The following is a 12,637-nucleotide window of genomic DNA, read 5'->3' on the forward strand; positions in this document are numbered from 1 at the left end:
TGATTTATGACGTTCTTGAAAGGAGTGAGCGATATTACAAACAAACCTCTTAACCCTTTAATGTACCTTTACCTTTAAAATGCATTATTATGGATTTAGTTTCGAAAATTGCATCATGTAATTCAAGATAGACAGCGTGTGATTTAACGACTGAGAAATAATTGTTGATGGAACAAAAAATATAAATTTACATTTTGATTGCAATGTCAGGATAATGTAAATTAACCAATTAATTATAACGTAGAAATGTCAATCACTCTTATATCTGTTTAACATTTTTCCTTGATAACACTCCGTCAATGCGATGCAGTGCCCTATGCACCATTGGTTGCGAATTGGTTAGAAGGAAGAAGAATACATGTCAGACTTATTAAGGTGTTCAAGTCAATCAATTTTTTTGATACGTAATACAGGAATATATATATATATATATATATATATATATATATATATATATATATATATATATATATATATATATATATATATATATATATATATATATATATATATATATATATATATATATATATATATATATATATATATATATATATATATATATATATATATATATATATATATATATATATATATATATATATATATATATATATATATATATATATATATATATATATATATATATATATATATATATACATATATTATATTATATATATATTTAAACATATAATCCTAAATTATGAAAATTTTCATGAATTTAATTTATCAGCATTCTCCCGACAAATTTGCATAAAGAGTGCAGATCGTTCATGCATCTCCTCAAACAAATCCTTAAATTATTCCGTCTTGACCACTTTCAAATATTGGACATACTAGTTCATGCCAAGTTTTCCTCAGTCTTCCTCTGTTCCTTTTTCCAACTACATTCGCCTCATAAATTTATTTTACGGTAGTAATTAATTACGTTTCGAGAGAGATCTCGCTCTTTGTTTCACATGTCCAAAACATCCTTCACACGCATTTATTAATTTTATCAGTATACTTATCACAAACCTTGCATCCTTGTTTCACCGTTCTAACATCTATCAAACAAATTTTTCATTTTTCTTTTAGTTGACACTTTTTACAACCCTACCTTCACCTCGAATTATTTATTAAGTATCAATACACACTTATACTACTTACTTCGTGCATTACATATAATGTATACCACTACCCATATAAAGCTAAGACCAGTTGTCTATCGGTTCAAAACGCTTCGGTCACTCTATCTTTACGGTTCATATTTGGACTAATTTTTTTAAAGACACATATATTTATGCAGTTCAAGTAAAATATATTTTAAATTATTATTTAAACAATAAACAAAGTTTGTACAATAAATATCTAAAATTCAATTTACCTATTTACGCTTTGGAAAATCTGTGTTTTCGGTTTAAATAGTATGTAATCTAGTGATATTTTTGCGAAATTGTTTGTTTTTGGATACATTTAAACGAACGTAAGTATACTTAAATCATTTTCCAAATAGATACTCCTTTTTTTAATCTAAATATTTTTCCAAATTGTTTTTACATGAACTAATTTTTATTTGACCATATACGTATTGCTCACTCCTTTCAACAACGTCATATATAAAAAATCGTCATTTTTCAGTTGTGCATATTTTCAGAATGCCCATACTATATCCCAGCAAAAGCGGCATATTTTAAACCAAATATTTACCCGCTACAGGATAGCGTTTTGCATTTTGAAGAAAAGGTATTGTTTTTTTTTTAAATATACTTATTATTTTTCAAATGGAGAAAAAACATTAAGGTTTACCTAAAAAGATCTGTTGTACAGTGAAAAGTTCATTAATTGGGTAGATTTTTATTTTTAGTACATTTCATTATATTTTAAAACATTAAAAACGATCTCCTGAAAAATTAAGTTTTTTGGTGTATGACTTTGTTGAAAGGAGTGAGCGATATGGTAAATAAAATTTAGAAAAAAAATGATTTTTACAATTTTGACTTATATTTTAACCAATTATTTTTATAATTTGTATTGATGTGATGTGATGTGAGAAAAAAGCTTAACAGTTTTTGTTTTATTAGATAAAACGCAGATCTATCAAGAAATATCAATAAAAACTGAAATTAATAATAAAAGAAACATATTTTGGTCTATATTTATAATATTATAAAAATTATGTTACGTATTGTAGTACTTTATTTATTTATTTATATTTCATCATACATACAATTGTAGGGCACTTTTTAAAATACTTATTTATAAAACTATATGTGAGAAAATTGTTTAGGACATGCAATAAATACGCCATAGCCCATGATGCGATTTATTTCAAATCTGACCTCTTCCATTATCCAATTATGATCACATTTTTTAAAAATATTTTGTTTCTGTTATTAATGATTTTATGGATAATGAAATTTAGTTCTCAAAGGTTGTTTTATGGAACTTATTCTGAGTTTTTTTAAGTTCTTTTAACAAAACGAGGTGTGTAAGATTTTGTTTGATGTGTTTATGTGTTTAAGTTCTATGTACGATTCCATAAAGTGTGTTAATTGTGTGCTTTGCTGGGAAGTGCTTTCTTGTGTTGTGTGAGAGTAATTCGTAAATGCATATGTATGTAAGGATTGTTTTAGCATACAGTTGTTTGACTGTCATAAATTTTGTAATTTGTTAAGCATTTTCTGTGTAGGAGTCTGTCTCAAGAATTTTAAGTATTATTTTGATTGTTAATTTTTGGGCTATAATAACACTTTTTAATAATGCATTACTCGTACCACCTCAAACCAATAATCCTATACTGTATGTAGATCAGATTGACATTAAGCGTAGTACATTTTCATATTATTTTATTTTTAATTTTCGACATCTCATCAAAGATGAAGAAGAATTTGAAATTCTAGGCATTTACAGGGCTGACGACCGTCATAGGCTAGTTTAAGTGATCACTTTACACACGTCAAAAAATATTATGAAAAATAATTCCTATAATTGTAATAACATTCAACAATTCTACCCATATTGGCAACCGCACGCATTGGCAAGTTCTATATATTATTTTTTGACATCTCATCAAAGATGAAGAAGAATATGGAAGTCTGGGCATTTACGGGGCTTTCGACCCCTTAATTTAAATTTACATCTCACCAATAGATGTCTCTAGTGAAGTTCTAGTGATTCATGAACAAGGTTTCTAAATTGGTTCATATATATAGAACTTCCAAGAATTTGAGAAGTGTGGTTGTCAATAATGGGTAGAATTAATGAATGTTACACGTGTGTAAAGTGATCACTTAAACCAGCCTATGCCCCGTAAATGCCCAGACTTCCATATTCTTCTTCATCTTTGATGAGATGTCAAAAAATAATATGAAAATAACTCCAGTAATTGAAGATAATCCAGATTTTGTGAACAAGTATTTGGACACATTCAAAATGTTGTAAGTTCTATATATATGAACCAATTTTGAAACATTGTTCTTGAATTTTGAAATATTGTAAATGCTTAGACTTCCATATTCTTATTCATCTTTGATGAGATGTCAAAAAATAAAAATAAAATAATATGAAAATTTACTACGCTTAATGTCAATCTGATCTATAGTAAATACCTACCACTATTTCTTAAAATCTACTTCGAAACGTGTTTCGATCCATTCCGCATATTTTTTTAATATCGTTTATGGCGTTAAAAATGATACAGGATTCTCCGGAACACGGGTCAACATTACTTTAACGTCATTATTTTTTTCCTTAATTAATATGTACGTTAATGGAATGACAGAAAACATATTTTTTAAATTATTAATTATTTAACAATTTTTAATTTTTTGCGAAAATTTTAGTCAAGTATATAAAAATTAATACGTGGAAATCTGGGAATTTACAGTTCTTGCAACCTGTCTTGATTGTTTTAAGTGACCATTTTATACACTGTGTAAAACTCGACATTTTACCCACGACTTACAACCACTCCACGAAATTCAAAAATTTAATTCAGTTTTTTTTGTTAGATTATAAACTCGTTAATCTTATCTCCACAATCATACAAATATTTTATGTTTTTTGAGACAATGGAGATACGCAATGACGTTAAAAATTTCTGATGATAGTACTTGAAATATAAATACATAGCAGACAAACAAAATATGATAACAAATACCTTAAAAACCAAATGGACTTTAATGATAATATATATATATATATATATATATATATATATATATATATATATATATATATATATATATATATATATATATATATATATATATATATATATATATATATATATATATATATATATATATATATATATATATATATATATATATATATATATATATATATATATATATATATATATATATATATATATATATATATATATATACATATATATATATATATATATATATATATATATATATATATATATATATACGCCTCCGTAGTGTAATGGACAGCACGCTCGGCTACCTTTCTGGAGGTCCCGGGTTTGATTCCTAGGGGGGGTCAAATAAATATTAGTGATTTTTTCACTCTTATATTTATTAAATATTTCATGAAAAACGGGAGGAGGAATAGTGGATATGCATAGAAACTTTGTGCTTGAAAATCTGAAAATCTATCCATTTTTAATTAATTTTTTACTCAGTAAATACCACTATTTCTTAAAATTTACTGTGACACGTGTTTCGATGCATTCCGCATCATTTTTAAACACCGAATGAAAAGGATGCAGAATGCATCGAAACACGTGTCACAGTGGATTTTATGAAATAGTAGTATTTACTTAGTAAAACATAAATTAAAAATGGATAGATTTCATTAACCATAAAGTGACTGCCGAATCAATTAATAAAATTTCTGAAAATCTATTTTATTTGTTTTTACACGTGTATTATTGGCATAGTAATTGATTTATTTATCTCTCATTCATTTATTAATTAGTGATTGATTGATAAATCGCTCAAGAAATGAATGAAATAACTTCGTAGGCGTTTTTTTTATCTAATACCATAAAACGTGTTTCTAGAATTTTAAATAATATTTAGTTATGATGAACCTCAGACTGTTTACGATATTTAACGTTTACCACGTTAATTTTTGTAAACAGTCTGAGGTCTAGGTTCTTGGGTCTAGGTCATTACTGAACGTGTGTTAATACGTATGATAAACAAATGCACTAATTGGTATATCTCAGGGGTGGCCAAAGTGTCGACAGGTCTGTGTAACTATTCCTAATCAACCCCTGTCTGATATGTGCAGAATGAAAAGCTCGTTGAAAATGTGTCACCTACTTTCAAAATCCGACAGATCCAATTTTAAAAGATTTTGAAATAAATAATCTATCGGAATGTCTATTGTAGGTTTATTGTTTAATATATTTATATACTTGAAAATCCTGCTAAAAAATACTTTAAAAAAAGCGTTGTATTTCAAATTCCGCTATATTCATGAAACTTTCCTTCTGACCCATATCGGCCAATCAGAGAGCGGGGATAGGTCAAAAGTTAAGATGACGTCATTATCGGCTTTAACACTGAAAAAAAATGGTGTATTTTTTTATTTCATAATTTTTATCTATAATATGTATATAAAATAGACAAATCTTTGAAACATAAATGTTACCCGGATAACTTTGCATTTTTGTGAAATCGACTTTGGATCTGGCGGATTTTGAAAGTAGCTGCGAAAAACATTCAAGAAAATATTAATATTTACTTACCAGGGTAAGCAGCAGAGGTAGGTAGTAAGGTAAGCTAGGTTCTACTTAGTAAAAAGGTAGGGTAGGTACTGGTGCGTTTTTATATATCACGCGGGTAAGTTACGATAGGCTTTTCTGCCTAAATGGAATGCTTCTTCTTCTTCTTCTTCTTTTTGGTGTAGGCCTTGTGGCCTGTTTTCAAGAGGGATTAGCCTCGTACGATGTCGATTCCCAGCTATCGATCCATCTCTTTGGTGGTCTGCCCGGGATGATCTACAGTGCGATGTGGGGGAGTCTGGATGTTTCTCATTGTCTCCTTAGTTGCCTTCCCCACCTAACGACATCTTCGATCTCGCATATTTCCCTGATCCTGGCGTTTCTTATTCTATCTTACACGTCGTTCATAATATTTACTGAAGAGATGACTCACGTGTGTGTGTCGACGGTTAGATTTTTTTTACTTAACCTGTTGCATTGGCATACAATTAGAGGTAAGTTATTTCCTGATCAGTAAGCAAATATTATTGTTAAGCATTCCGCTATATTGAAGGGTATTACTTTAATTATATTAAGTATAATGTCTTAAGATCAGTAAATATTGGACCTCACAAATGTTTGTATTATTAAAAGCGTTCATTAAGTAAAATGTTACTTGAAAAATATGTTAACCACATGGCAAAGCCATAACTGCTATATAAGGGGAAATGGCGGAGAAATTCAATTAAATTCAAACCCTTATCCGCAACCCAATGGTGCATAGGGCACGGCATTATATTAACACAGTGATATATTGATCGTTAACACGAAGGAAAGAGGATCAGCCCTCCGCTTCAGGTACCAGTCCAGGATAATATTGAATTAATATTAGAGTGGAAAAATCACTTATATTTATTTGACCCCCCCTGGGAATCGAACACGGGACCTCCAGAACGGTAGCCGAGCGTGCTGACCATTACACTACGGAGGCGGACTGGTGTCTGGTTCCAAGACAACCATATATAGTATTTAGATCATTGAACTTATTTTAAAAATTACGCATACTCGTTCATAACTACTAGTAGCAGATAGTGCAGCGACCTTCCTTTCCTTTAAACACAATCTAACACAGTACCTACGGACACTGATCGTGTAATTATTATTACGTTATATAATAGTTATATTCAATTGCATCAATCTCCACATTCCGGTAAATAACACCGGCCAACAATTTACAACTTTTATTTTGTAACCGGCATGAAAATACCTTATATTTATGCACTTTGCATAGCTGAATTCAAAAACGAAATAAAAAAAATGTAGCACGTCAGATACGTTTAGTAATGGATATTTTTAATTCTGATATTGACTGAAGTTCATTTTATTATTTATGTATAAATATTCTTCTTCTTCTTCTTCTCCGTCTTATTCCTCATTGTTGAGGGTTGTGACCCTTGCAGAAGCAATGACTCTCCAGTTATCCCTTGACTGCGCTGCACGTAGCGCTCCAACCACTGAGGTGCCTGCTGCTGCCTTAATTTGATCGGTCCATCGTGTGGGGGATAGATATATAAAAACATATAATGCTATCGTATTCAATATTAATAAGTTAATATATTTCCATTGTTACTCCATAATTCTCAATGCTTTTTTGAATGCCTTAGACCAAGGGTGGCCAACCCGCGGCCCGGGGGGCGCATGCGGCCCGCCAAGTGTTTTGTTTGCTTTGAATGATATAATCAATTTTGTTTTACGGCCTGGTAGGAAATCTCATTTCTAAAATTTGGCTCGGCTACTGAAAATGTTGGCCACCTATGCCTTAGACCTTAGACTAAAACATGTCTAGTTACCAACCACTATTACGGTTTCAACGTATGGGGTCCATACAAACAATAATATGACTGTAACATCACAACTTGACGTGATACAAGCTTGTTACCATATACACTTTGAATAAGAACGATTAACTCAGTCCAAATCAGTCATCAAAATTTCAGCTACAAAATCATTGTTGGCCAGTGAAATTGTTATGTTAAGATTGATTTTTTATTGCAAATATTTTATTGATTTCACTTCTATCCGCACAATATAGTGTATATGCCAAAATATTCAATCGACCTTAATATAAAAATAAAACACTTGTATGAGACCACTTTTGAGGTTATTAATGTAAATACGACTAGTTTCGAGAACTAGAGATGCTCTCATCAATAGGTAAAAATACAAACTGTATTTTGATTAAGTTTGTATTTTCACATTTTTGAATTTAAGTTTTACTTGGTAAATACTGCTATTTCTTAACGTGTTTCGATGCATTGTACATCATTTTAGAACACCGTATGTGAAGCTTAGTCTAAATTTTAGAGTTGTCCTTGGGACGTCGAAGGATGAGGAAATGGTAAGAACTGTTTCTTCAACTAATTCATAGCTATACTCGCGTAAATAGTAGTATTAACCAAGTAAAAATTGAATAAAATATGTAAAGATATTATTTTAGTAGTGTAATGGTCAGCACGCTCGGCTACCGTTCTGGAGGTCCCGGGTTCGATTCCCAAGGGGGGTAAAATAAATATAAGTGATTTTTTCACTGTAATATTTATTCAATATTACCATGGACTGGTACCTGAAGCGGAGGGCCGATCACCTTTCCTTCATGTGTAAAAACGATCATGATAACACTGCGTTTATATGACACAGTGCCCTATGCACCATTTGGGTGCGGAAAAGGGTTTTATTATTATTATTAAAGATATTATAATAAAGTGACTGCCGAATCAATAAATGAAAATGTATTTTTACATGTTGATAAGAACATGTGTAGTTCTCAAAACTAGTCGTGTTTACATTAATAAACTCAAAAGGGTCTTAAACAATTTTTTTTTTTTTATAAACAGTAACGCGTAAATGTCTAAGGTAGTTCGAAATGTAACTCACATTGATATCTACTCAAGAGCAAGATAGACTAAACAATGATGTGACCGTCACCTTCTTTCAATTATCAGCAAATTACACTTGTCAATTTGCCAATAGTAGATTCTATTGCATACAGCACACTATACTTATATGGTTGAGAAATTTGCTAAGCAAACCTTTATCAAGGTGATTTTGAAGTAATTAAGACATTTTTAATCAATTACAAGTGATTGAACACGATCCCAAAGTTCAGACGAAAACTGCCGACGGATTGTCGGCAGTGGTCGTCCTGGAATGCGGGAACCTGATATTGTGAAAGAGGCAAATGTGATTGTGGCTCTCAGGAGGCATGCGAAGCACATATATTGTACACATGTCCTAGCCAACTGATTCGCCTTTTCTGGGCGACAGTTCGCTCACTCCTTTCAAGAACGTCATTTATCAAAAAACTTGATTTTTCAGGAGATCGTTTTTAAAGTTTAAAAATATAATACAATGTTTTAAAAATAAATATCAAGCCACTTATTGAACTTTTTACTGTGCAACAGATCATTTTAGGTAAAATCTGAAGGTTTTTTTTCCATTTGAAAAATATTAAGTATATTTAAAAAAAATAATTAAACAATCCATTTTCTTAAAAATGCAAAAACAACATATTCTGCCCTGTTGCGGGTAAATATTTAGTTAAAAATATACCTGTTTTGCTGGGATATAGTACATTTTCTGGGCATTCCGAATACGTGCACAACTGAAAATTGACGATGTTTGATTTATGACGTTCTTGAAAGGCGCGAGCGATATATCCAAGCCAATTGATTCGCCTTTTCTGGACGACAGTTGTCCTATGCCTTACCTCTCCATTCCTCACCCACCGCACGCCTAAAATCCTTCGTAGGCATCTATTCTCTATGATTGTAATGGCAGACAGTTGGTAGAATTCCATATTGAATTGTTGGGTAATATATCCAAAATTAAACAAGGTTTATTGGATTGAATTCTACATTTTTTATGTATATGTTGATACGTCACGCGTTTCGTCATCAAACATTGTGTTTGATATGATAACACCCAACAGATACTTTGTGGCACATTTTATAAACTTAGTTTAAATTTTATAAACTTAGTTTGTGATTAAAACAGAGTTGTTTAATTTTATAAAATCTATTCTCTAAGCTGAGTATACATCTGCTCTGGGCCCTTATAAGGTGGCATGTTTCATAGCCGTATAAGAGATTGGATCAATGCAGGTATTATATAGGAGGCATTTGGTCTACACCATGTACTTACAAATCCGATCTCCAGATAGCCTTCATACCGTTGAATGAGGTGCTTGCATATCCTAAACGCACTCTCAATTATTTTTGAACTCTGCAATTTTAACATTTTGACAACTCACCGTATATTTTTTTTGTTTTATTTTATTTGTTCGGGAATTATACAGCTTTACAAATTTCAAAAATAAAACATTAACAACAATTAAGCCAATTAAACAATTCTACATTTTTGTTATAATTACTGTTGAACATTAAGAGATAAAAAAATTAAGAAGAATTATGAAGAAGATTATGGTAATCTGGGTATTTATAAGGCTTACGACCTATCGTAGGATAGTTTAAGTGATCACTCAATACACGTGTAACATTTACCACTCTACTCATGATGGACAATCTCACTACTCGAACTCCAACACATACATATTATAAATCTCATAACGCTTTATGTGTGAATTCACTGGAGCCATCTGTCCACAGAGTTACAGAGTTGTATCCTTGAAACGTTGAAGGATGAAGAGGAAAGGATGATTATAATATTTATTAGGTAAAACTTTAATTAAAAATGGAATGATTTTACCACAAAGTGGCTGTCGAATCAATGAATGAAATTAAAAATTATAATTCTACAACATTTTGAGTGTGTCCAAATACTTGTTCACAAAATCTGGATTATCTCCAATTACAGGAGTTATTTTCATATTATTTTTTGACATCTCATCAAAGATGAAGAAGAATATGGAAGTCTGGGCATTTACGGAATATAAGAGTTTCTGCTTGGTAAAAAGCTTCTTTACATCTCATCAATAGATGTCTCTAGTAAAGTTCTAGTGATTCAAGAACAAGGTTTCTAAAATTGGTTCATAAATATATATAGAACTTCCAAGAATTTGAGTAGTGTGGTTGTCAATAATGGGTAGAATTGGTGAATGTTACACGTGTGTAAAGTGATCACTTAAACCAGCCTATGACGGTCGTCAGCCCCGTAAATGCCCAGACTTCCAAATTCTTCTTCATCTTTGATGAGATGTCAAAAAATAATATGATGAAATAAATTGAAAAATAAAATAAATAATTCAAAAAGCAAAAGTTACATAGAATGAATGCAACATAGTGATTTCTACTCTTGTGCTCTAGATAGTTCTGCCCATAAAGTTGATATTATATGGATAATGGCCACTGCCTAGATGTTGGCAGTGATCTTAACTAAAACTGGTACAAGAATTTTATCTGCGTAAAGTTGCGAAACATCCATACTGTTATTGAAATATTATTTATGTATGCAACTACGGTCATTACTTAACGCCAGCACACGATAAATTGCAACTTAATTTACTTTAATCCAGGTTACATTTGACTTTATTGATTTTGTTTAAAAAAACACCGTTTTTGTATCGAAAAAATATATTTTTCTTCAAAATAAATACACTGTTTTGAAAAGAAAACAGTTAATGAAAGAAAATTAGTTTAAAAAAATGTGTTTATCGTGGTCGTACAGGAGAAAGTGAGTAACTAACAAAACTTAAAATGTTCAGGAGGGCCATTCAAATCACTTTTACTTGGCAAGAAAATAAACAACAATGCAGGTAGTCATTTTAAACAAGTCAATGTATTTACAACATCTTGGGTGTGTCCAAATACTTGTTCACAAAATCTGGATTATCTCCAATTACAGGAGTTATTTTCATACTATTTTTTGACATCTCATCAAAGATGAAGAAAAATATGGAAGTCCGTAAATGCCCAGACTTCCATATTCTTCTTCATCTTTGATGAGATGTCAAAAAATAATAAGTCAATGTATTATACTTCCAAGTTTAAAATCCTTTGGAAATGTTTCAGGGCAATATTACGCTAGTAAGATATCAATATCCTATTAAAGATATCTTTTTTTTTTCAAAATGCAAAAACAACACTTTCTGCCCTGTAGCGGGTAAATATTAAGTTGTATTTATTTTATTTATTCGGGAATTGTATATCTTTAGATTTAGTAAAAGTATATACTAAAAAATAGTTACATTAATTACAAAAAAGAAGCCAACTACACAATTCCACAAGCGGCATAAGTTAAAAATATGCCACTTTTTCTGGGATATAGTACATTTTATGGGCATTCTGAAAACATACACTGAAAATTTACTATTTTTGATATATGGCGTTCTTGAAAGGAGTGAGTGATATGTGAGTTCTCTGGAGCCACAGAAATTAAAAACTTGCCAAATGACAAGTATTTGATCCAGGAATACTCAAACATCCACTTTAGTTAATATAGAAACGAAAGAAGTTTCAAGTCTTGTTGAGAAAAAATATTATTTTTTTGCTTTTTATTCATGTATATTTTTTCTCTTTACAGAAAAGAAAAATTCCCCGCATACTGATAAAATGGATAGAAGAAACATGATATTCTGAGTTGAAATTCTGTTGAACCAAAAAAAAATCAATAATCACCATGAAGCTCACACAAAAAATTGATATGCGAATCATATCAAAAAAAGGTAATATTCTTCTTCTTCTTCTTCCTCTTGGTGTAGGCCTTGTGGCCTATTTTTAAGAGGGATAAGCCTCGATTTCAAGCTATCGATCCATCTCTTTGGTGGTCAGCCCCGGAGTCGTCTACCATGGGGTTGGCCGTAGAGTGCGATTTTAGGGAATCTGGATTTTTCCATTCTACTCACATGCGCATACCATTGTCTCCTTCGTTGCCTTCCCCAGCTAACGAATTTTTTTAAATATCAAATTATTAAAATCAAATCCAATCTGAAGTCGCTAGGTAAAGAAACCCAAT

The sequence above is a fragment of the Brachycentrus maculatus genome, unplaced genomic scaffold (genome assembly GCF_059751285.1).
Source record: "Brachycentrus maculatus isolate JH-2025_06_01 unplaced genomic scaffold, ASM5975128v1 h1tg000176l, whole genome shotgun sequence".
NCBI classification, from domain to species: domain Eukaryota; kingdom Metazoa; phylum Arthropoda; class Insecta; order Trichoptera; family Brachycentridae; genus Brachycentrus; species Brachycentrus maculatus.